This window comes from Silene latifolia, chromosome 2 (genome assembly GCF_048544455.1).
Source record: "Silene latifolia isolate original U9 population chromosome 2, ASM4854445v1, whole genome shotgun sequence".
Classification (NCBI taxonomy): Eukaryota; Viridiplantae; Streptophyta; class Magnoliopsida; order Caryophyllales; family Caryophyllaceae; genus Silene; species Silene latifolia.
Genome location: NC_133527.1, coordinates 75,785,289 through 75,793,906, shown reverse-complemented (window position 1 = coordinate 75,793,906; position 8,618 = coordinate 75,785,289). Strand labels below are relative to the sequence as shown.

At 40.2% G+C, this 8,618-nt stretch overlaps 1 non-coding gene across 1 annotated transcript; it reads left to right on the top strand.

Annotated features, from left to right (window-relative positions):
• Window positions 1–4,777: 4,777 nt before the first annotated feature.
• On the top strand, window positions 4,778–4,884 carry LOC141645649 (small nucleolar RNA R71). Its single transcript, XR_012545127.1, has one exon. It is a non-coding gene; the product is annotated as a small nucleolar RNA R71 (small nucleolar RNA).
• Window positions 4,885–8,618: the final 3,734 nt, after the last annotated feature.

The window sequence follows — 8,618 nt, the reverse complement described above, 5'->3', positions numbered from 1 at the left end:
GAAGTAGACAAACCTCAAGAGGGTAGGAGCCTCCAAAGCTTGCTAGTCCTCCACCATATCATCATTGTCATCATTTTCCTCCATCGAAGCGGACTCATCTCCACTTCCCTCTTCACTTCGTTGCTCACTTCCTTCATCATCTTCATTAGCCTCTTCTTCTTCACCTACCTCTTCATCAACACCCTCATCATCATCATTCTCATCTTCACCTGGTCTTTCACCCCTAGATGTACATGGAAAGAAGACTTCCCTATCCACCCAACTAGGCAAAGGACATGAAGGATCAAGTAGTCCTTGCCTAGCTAAATGAAGGAGGGTTGGATATTGGGCCAAGTATGCATCTACTCGATCATTATAAGCTTGTTTCTGCATCTCTCTCATGAGGAGAGTCATGTAGTCATTGCCCACTTCAACATGTTCGGGTTTGAACTCTTGATATTTGAATGGATAGGGTGGTGTGACAATGGAGGAGGAGGGCTCTTCAATCTCGCCCCTTTGTTGACGGATGATCTACTCGGTGCCCTTTGACAGTGGAAGTAGGTAGTTTGTTCGATGAGCACTCAAGCGGCATATTTTGGAAGGTAAAGTGAAAGATCTAGCATCATTGGTTAGCCACCCATAGTTGGTGTCAAGAGAGTTATGCTTGACCCACTTGTACTTGTGAATCATGGCGTCCATGTCAATGAGATGACCCCCTTTGATCGCCACATAGGTGTTATCCTTGTTGAAATTTGCGTCAAAGTGCTTGGCCAAGAGATTAACTAGACCTCCATTTACGATAAAAGAGGTGCCTTCTTTACCACAATCAACATTGAGCCATCTTCCCACCCAAAGCCTTAGAGCATTGTAAGGCTTAGTGAATTCCCTTCCAACATTTAAGGCCGACTCAAGTAGAACACAATCGAGTTTGGTAAAATGATTAGTGTCCTTTCTTGCAATTATAGTATTCCCGATGACCTTGTGCCACACTCTAATGCCCGGATGGTGGACTAATAGAGCGCGACAAGCATGAAAGCTCACAAATTTCTTCCCGGAAATTGCCTCCCAAAGTGGAGCGGGGTCATACTTTTCGGGCATCTTATGATAATATGGCGTATCACTAAGGCCTAATGCTTTACTCAAAACATCAAAGGTGATGCGCCTATTCACATTGGCAAGGCGAAACTCGATGTATGTTCTAGTCTCTACCTTAGTCACTTTCAATGAACTTAAGAATTCCAAGGTAAGGGAGGGGTATGTCAATTCTCTTGTAGTAAATAATTTTCCCAACCCCATGGCTTCGAAGAAGGCTTTTGTTTGTTCAAGGACACCCAATTTGTTCAAGGCATCTTCACATATGAATTTGGTGGGTAGAATGGCTTTCTTAGCATACTTGGCAAATGTATCCCTATGGGAGTTAGAAATGAAAATTACCTCCGGATAGTTTGATAATTGAGCAATTTCCGGAGTTGTTGATGTTGTTGCTTCCAAGGGAGGATCTTGTTGTTTTTGAACTTCCAAGTTTGCACTAGCACCACCATAGCAATTGAAGCTTTCTTTGCTTGAAGGCATTGTTGCCTTTTTAAGAGTGCCTTTGCCTTGAGTGCCTTTGTTGCTCCTTTTGTTCTTGCCATTGATGATTATTCCAAGAAAGGATTGAAAATCTTCAATTTCTAATTATACCGAAATTGATTTTAAGATGAAAAGATTTGCCTTTGTATTTCAAAAATCATTTCAAAGGTTGAAGATTTTGGTGCTTGGATTGATTGTTATTGTAAAAGGAGTGATTAATTGTTGTTGTAAGGAAGTTTGAATTTGATTTTGTTGAATTTGGTTGAGGAAATCTTGTTTTTGGTGATGGAGAGGATGAGGGTTTTGGGGATTTTGGGGTTTTAGGGTAGCGTTTGAATGAATGAATGAAATGAATGTGGGTAGGGGTATTTAAAACACCCGAAATTTTCAAAACTGCAGGGGGAAGACGAGCGGATTCCTGTCGGGGCGCTCGGATTTTGTTCAATTTGGCTTTAGGAAATCTCGCCTAAAGACGAGCGTCTTTTAGTGAAGACGAGCGGATTCTACAATTCAGGACGAGCAGATTCCTTTAAAGACGAGCGGATTTTGTTACAGCGAATTTTCTTAATCTGCACTAGCAAAAAGACGAGCGGATTCTTTCAGACGAGCGTTTTCTCAGCTGGGACGCTCGGATTCTCTAACAGACCAAAATTTTCAATTTTTCAGCTCATTTGGACGGACGGATTCTTCCACAGACGCTCGGATTCCTATAAGAAGAGCGGATTACCCATAAGGACGCTCGGATTCCTCTAGTCTACCCGGATTCAAGTCCATCCGTGCACCTGCATATCCCGTGTCATTTTCATTCTTCAAATCCCGTGTTCTTCATTGTAGGGGCACTACGAAGGCATGAATAGCCTAGGCAATTGCTATCCCCACACTAAGTTAAAGCAATACACATCAATAAAATCATTAGTCCCTCCCTCACTTCTCTCAAAAAATGATAAATATCTTGATCAAGGCATAAAAAAAAAAAAAAAAAATCCAAAAATGACAAAAATGCAATGTAAGAATTAAAATGCAAGTTAGGGAGTTAAAAATATTTACAAATGGTGGTTTGGAGAGGACTCCACCAAACTCTCATCCTTAGAGAGATGTCATGGGGGCATGTCCAAGGTGTTGTTGATGTTACTCAACACCTTGAAGAAGTAGTCAAAAGCTTGTTCATTGTCATGAGAAAGATCCTCAATAGATCTTTGCACTTGTTGTCCTTCATGTTGGTCTTGATCGATAGCATTACCAATGTATGGATTGAATATCCCTTCAAACTCATCATCCCAAAGACCACAAACTTCGTCTACTTGATCATTAAAAATCTCTTTAGTTGATAGAGACAACTCTCGCACTTTCTTGTTTTGGGCAATGAGGCCCTCTTCTTCATTGCTTGAGTTTGGTGAGCTTTTCAAGCTCACTTTGTTACAATTTCCTTGCTCTTTTGATGGAGCATCATCGACTTTCTTCTTCCATTGGAATTCCGACTTCTTGCTATCATCCTTCCGGCTATAATGATCAACCATAAAACATGGTTCATGCAAACGGGGAGCTCTCATGGTTTTGTCAAGATTGAAAGTTATGCTTTCATCTCCCACTTCTAGAGTGAGCCCTCCATGCTTCACATCTATCACCGCACCCGCGGTATGCAAGAAAGGTCTTCCTAGAATGATTGGAATATTGGAGTCTTCTTCCATGTCAACAATGACAAAGTCCACCGGGATGAAAAATTTTCCAACTCTTACGGGAACATCTTCCCATATCCCTAATGGTGTCTGCGTCGATCTATCGGCCATTTGGAGTGTGATATTGGTGCATTTAAGCTATCGCATCCCTAACCTTTTACTTACCGAATACGGCATAACACTCACACTAGCCTCTAGATCACATAGGGCTTTGTTGATCGTGGTGTCGCCAATGGTACACGGTATTGAGAAGCTTCCCGGATCTTTAAGTTTTGGAGGTGAACTCCCTTGAAGTATTGCACTACTCACCTTAGTGAAGGTGATAGTCTCAAGCTTCCGGATCGACTTCTTTTTCGTAAGGATGTCTTTCATGTACTTTGCATAGGCCGGCATGTGATTGATTAATTCCGTGAAAGGAATCGAGACTTCCAAATTCTTCACAATCTCCATAAATTTTCCAAGTTGGTCATCAAATTTGGGCTTGGCTTAACGACTTGGAAAAGGAAGTCTAATCACAATGGGTTCCTTCTCCTTGGCCTTGTCTTCATTTTTCTTTGAAACTTCTTCTTTTGATGGTTCTCCATCCTTGGAGTATTGCACAACTTCTTCTTTGTCACTAGCTTCCAAAACTTAATCCTCAACTTGCTTCTTTGGTGCTTCATACCTCGTACCACTTCTCAAGTGAATGGCACTAACCGTTTCATGTCTCGGGGGATTACTTTGAGGTGGTAATTGCCCCTTTTGTCTTTTTGAGCTTGAAGATGCTAGTTGAGTCAATTGGGTTTCCAACATTTTGGTGTGGGCTAGGATGTTGTTGATGGTGATTTCCTTTGCTTGACTATCCTTTTGCATTTGAGTGAAAAACTCTTGTTGATTCTTTTGCATTTGGAGGACCGCTTTTTGAACATCAAAACCTTGGTCACTTTGTTGATTGTATGGAGTTTGATTTTGGTAACCTTGGTTTTGGTTGTAAAAGGGTCTTTGATTTTGGTTTCTCATGGGAGGTGGGGTGTATGTTGGTTGAGGGTTTTGAACATTTTGGCTTCTGTATGAGAGATTTGGGTGGATTTTGGTCTTTTCATTGTAATAATTTGAATAAGGGGTACCACCCTTGTATGTTTGAAAAGCATTCACTTGTTCATTTGTTCCCCTACATTCACTTTGGTCATGTCCTAAAGTTCCACAATTCTCACATATCCCACTTGGGATTGATGAAGATGTCGTCATGGCATTAACATGATGCTCCTGTGATTTTGAGGCTTCTTCAAGTCTAGCCATAGCTTTTTTGAACTTCAAAAAAACTGATGGTATCAATGTGAGCACTAAGTTGAGCACTCAATTGAGTAATAGAGTCCACTTCATGCTTTCCTCCTCTAGTAGCCTTGCGAGGTCTACTATATTGTGAATTATGGACCGCCATTTCCTCAATCTTGTTCCAAGTTTGATTGTCGTCAACTTCGGTGAACATACCATTTGATCCCATGTTGAGAATGTTTATTGAGTCTTCATAAAGACCATTCCAAAATTGTTGTACCAAGAACCACTCGCTAAGTCCATGATGAGGACATGAGCGACAAATTCCTTTGAATCGCTCCCAAGCTTCATACAAATATTCTTCATCTCTTTGCTTAAAGCCCGTAATTTGAGCTCTTAGCATGTTAGTCTTTTCCGGTGGATAGAACTTTTTGTAGAAAGCTAGAGCCAATTTCTTCCAAGAGTCAATTCCGAGAGTGGCCTTATCAAGGCCTTTCAACCATTGTTTTGCGTTGCCAACTAGAGAAAAAGGAAATAAGACCCATTGAATTTGGTCTTGAGTTACACCGGTTTGAGAAATTGCATCACAATAGTCACAAAAAGTCTCCATGTGAGAGTGAGGGTCTTCACTAGGCATCGCCCCAAATTGGCTTCTTTCGACTAATTGGATAAATGCGGATTTGGCAATGAAATTTCTAGTTAAGTGTTGTGGTGTGGGAGTACCATTGGGTAGGTTCTCCTCGGTTGGTACGGAATGTGATGAAAATTTAGGCATTGTGGGTTGATTTTGTGTTAGATTTTCCTCACCTTCTCTTGCAAAAGGGTTGACGAACTCAATAGTATTTGGTTGAATATCTACAACCTCACCAATACCTCTCAAAGTTCTCCTAGAAAGTCTTCTATCGTTTGTCAAACTCCTTTCAATTTCGTGATCAAACGGTAACAAGTTACCTTGTGATCTTCTAGACATGCAAAATATCAAACAACTCGAAAATAATTAGAACAAACCTTGAGGAGCTTTACTTCCCCAAGGCAAAGAAAGACACAACTAATAACAATTTAAGAAAATCTAAATCAGGTTAACACCGTCCCCGGCAACGGCGCCATTTTTGGTCGGACTCCCTTGGGAGGTTTAGTTTTCGGTACTTGTCGTTAGGAGCACCTAGACCCAAACACAATTTATAACTCTACAATTAGTAAAGGGGAAAGTAAAAGTCGGATCCGAAGGGACGGGAATTGAGATGAAATTTTCAATTGCAACTAGCGGTGTCTAGGGGTGTCACAATTTGAGGTTTGAAGTAGAAGATCACTAAACTAAATAGCACTAAAAGTAAACAAACAAGATGATTAAAAAGATATGTAAACAATTGATAAAAGGCACTAGGGTGTCATGGGGTCATAGGGGATTCATGGGAATTGATCATACAAACATATTCTCAAATTATAAGCAAGCAATTATTGTTGTGATGGATCGAGTTGGTTTATATCTTACAATTCTAGGAAAGTTTGGGTCCCGGAGCCGAATCGATTATATTGTACAACACCTACAAGTCGACTTAATCTTCCCTACTCAACTATGTGCATGGTCTAATGAGACTCAAGTTGGTTTATGTCTTACAAGTCTCATTGAAAAGATAGGTGATGGGTAAAAAATGCAAGGATTCATAGGCTCGCATTTCATCAAACATAACATGTGCATAAGTTGAGATCACAACAAGCAAGCAAATAAACTATGAAAACATATTAATTTAAGCATGAATCATCCCCCATGTTGGTTTCCCTTAATTACCCATTAACGCTAGCTAAGGAAACTACTCACTCATTATCATGTTGAACATGCTAGCAAGGTTGTTAATCATACCAACAAAGTAAAACTTGATGAATAAATGAAGATAATTAACAATAATTAAAAAGGGATTAAGAGAATTATACCTGCTAATGATTGCAATAATAAAGCAAAGAATAATAGAAGTACTTGATGATTGATTGGAAGGTTGTCAATCTCCCAATAATAACCCAAATAATATTAAATTACCCAAAATGAAAGATGAACAAAAGAGAGATTAAGGAAATGAGATTTGCATTAAGACTTGATAAAATGTTGATTACAAGATTAAAGAGAGATTTGATTGATATAAACTACACTAGAGATTGCTAAGAAGAACATGATAACCTAATTAGACTAATGGGGTATTTATAGTGGGGATTAGGTACATAAATTAGGGTTTACTAAGGGCTTAAATGACGATTAAGTCCTTGAGGAATCGCCGGTCTCAAGAGAGAATCCGGTCTCCTTTTCGCCGGTCTTTGAAAAATATGCGCATCCTTCATTGAACAAGTAGAAGACGAATTAGCTGTCACACAATCCGAGCGTCCAGGGCACGGGACGGGCGGATTGTGGGTCTTTTGGACGAGCGGATTCTTGGGGTGGACGGGCGGATTGTGGTGGTTCTGGACGAGCGTCTAGCTGAGGAAGACGCTTGGATTGCTTGTCTTGGACGGGCGGATTGTGGGCAATCCGCTCTGATTCTCTGTCAGTTTCTTCCTTTCTTCCTTTCTTCCTTTCTCTTCATAAAATCCTTGAGGATTTCCTCGGGGATGCAAGGATCTTTTCTCATCATTGCCCATCTACTATAGTATGTACAAAGCCTTTCTAGTCTCTTTGATGCTTGGTCATTGAATTCAATCAATTTAGCTCCATTTTGCCATGAAAATGCAAGGTTTGCACTCCTTTCCTACCAAAGGATCAAAACCTCAAAGAATATGCAAAACAAAGGACTAAAGACAATAAATGACTTAAATATGCACTAAAAAGCATGGGAACAAGGCTAATTCGGGGGCTAAATATGCTCAAAATATGGTCACATCAAACTCATCCCAAGGTATAGCTGGCTTCCCCTGTCTCATATACAGATCAAAGGCACTCTTCCATACCTTATCCCACCATTCTCCGACCGCATCTCTCAAGTAGAACGCAGCTTGTTCCATTCTAAAGTCATCAGGGCAATGAACCACATTAAGAAAATTCTCCATCTCTCTGTGCCAATTGTCAAGAAAAATTGGCGCTCTGGTGCCCATGTATTCTTTTGGGTTCAAACGGGCTATGGTGACACTCATCTTAGCAAAATCCACCCCATCCTCTTTATCCTTCCCAAACTTCTTTAAGGCCTCAGTAAGCGCCTCTTGATGCTCAAGCATCTTGGTAACCTCATCAATACTCATCATCTCGGCCCTAACATACAACGCAAATCGCTTCGGCGGCATCTTTGAACTATATAAGAGAAAAGGTAAACATAAACACACATCCCATAACTTAAACACGTACATAACCTGAGCAAATCACACTCGACCAAGCAACACCACCCACTCGATCAAGTTGAGGCCATTCTATCGAGTTGCCTCCTTACTCGATCGAGTGCCTCGACTCCAGAATCTGACCAAAAAGCATAAAAAACCTCACTCGATCGAGCCCCATACTTAATCGATCGAGTAGACCTCGCTCGATCGAGTCCCCTTTCTTACTCGATCGAGTCCCCAAAAAACGTAGAATGTCCAGAAACGATATACACCCCACTGGATCGAGTCACACCCACTAGATCGAGTCCCTAACCTACTCGATCGAGTGCCCCTCACTCGATCGAGTCATGCTCACTCGTATACTACCCGCATTATCAACTCAATTACTTCCCACAACAATTATGTATATATAAATCAATATGCATACTGTAATACCATTTATTTCGCAAAACATTTATTTTATGTTTTCTAAACTCGAACTTCGGGGACGAAGTTTCTTTTAAGAGGGGAATATTATAATACCCCAAATATATTTTAATTTATTTATTTATTAATTATATTTTATTTTGCTTTATTAATTAAAAAGAAAAGGAAAAAAAAAGGGTAATGTTTGGTGTCCTATTTCCATCCGTCTCAAATTTCCAATCCTATATCGCTTATACCTATTAAACCTAGTAAACCACATGCAATAAATAGCTACCAGGGAATAAGCGGTCTATCTCATATTTCATGTTTCTCTTTTCCAATCATAATACTCATAAACCCTTTTCCTTATATTAACCTATCATTAAAGCGGCTGTTCCTAATCTTTGTGTTGCCCTGGTCTATCATTATCACTAA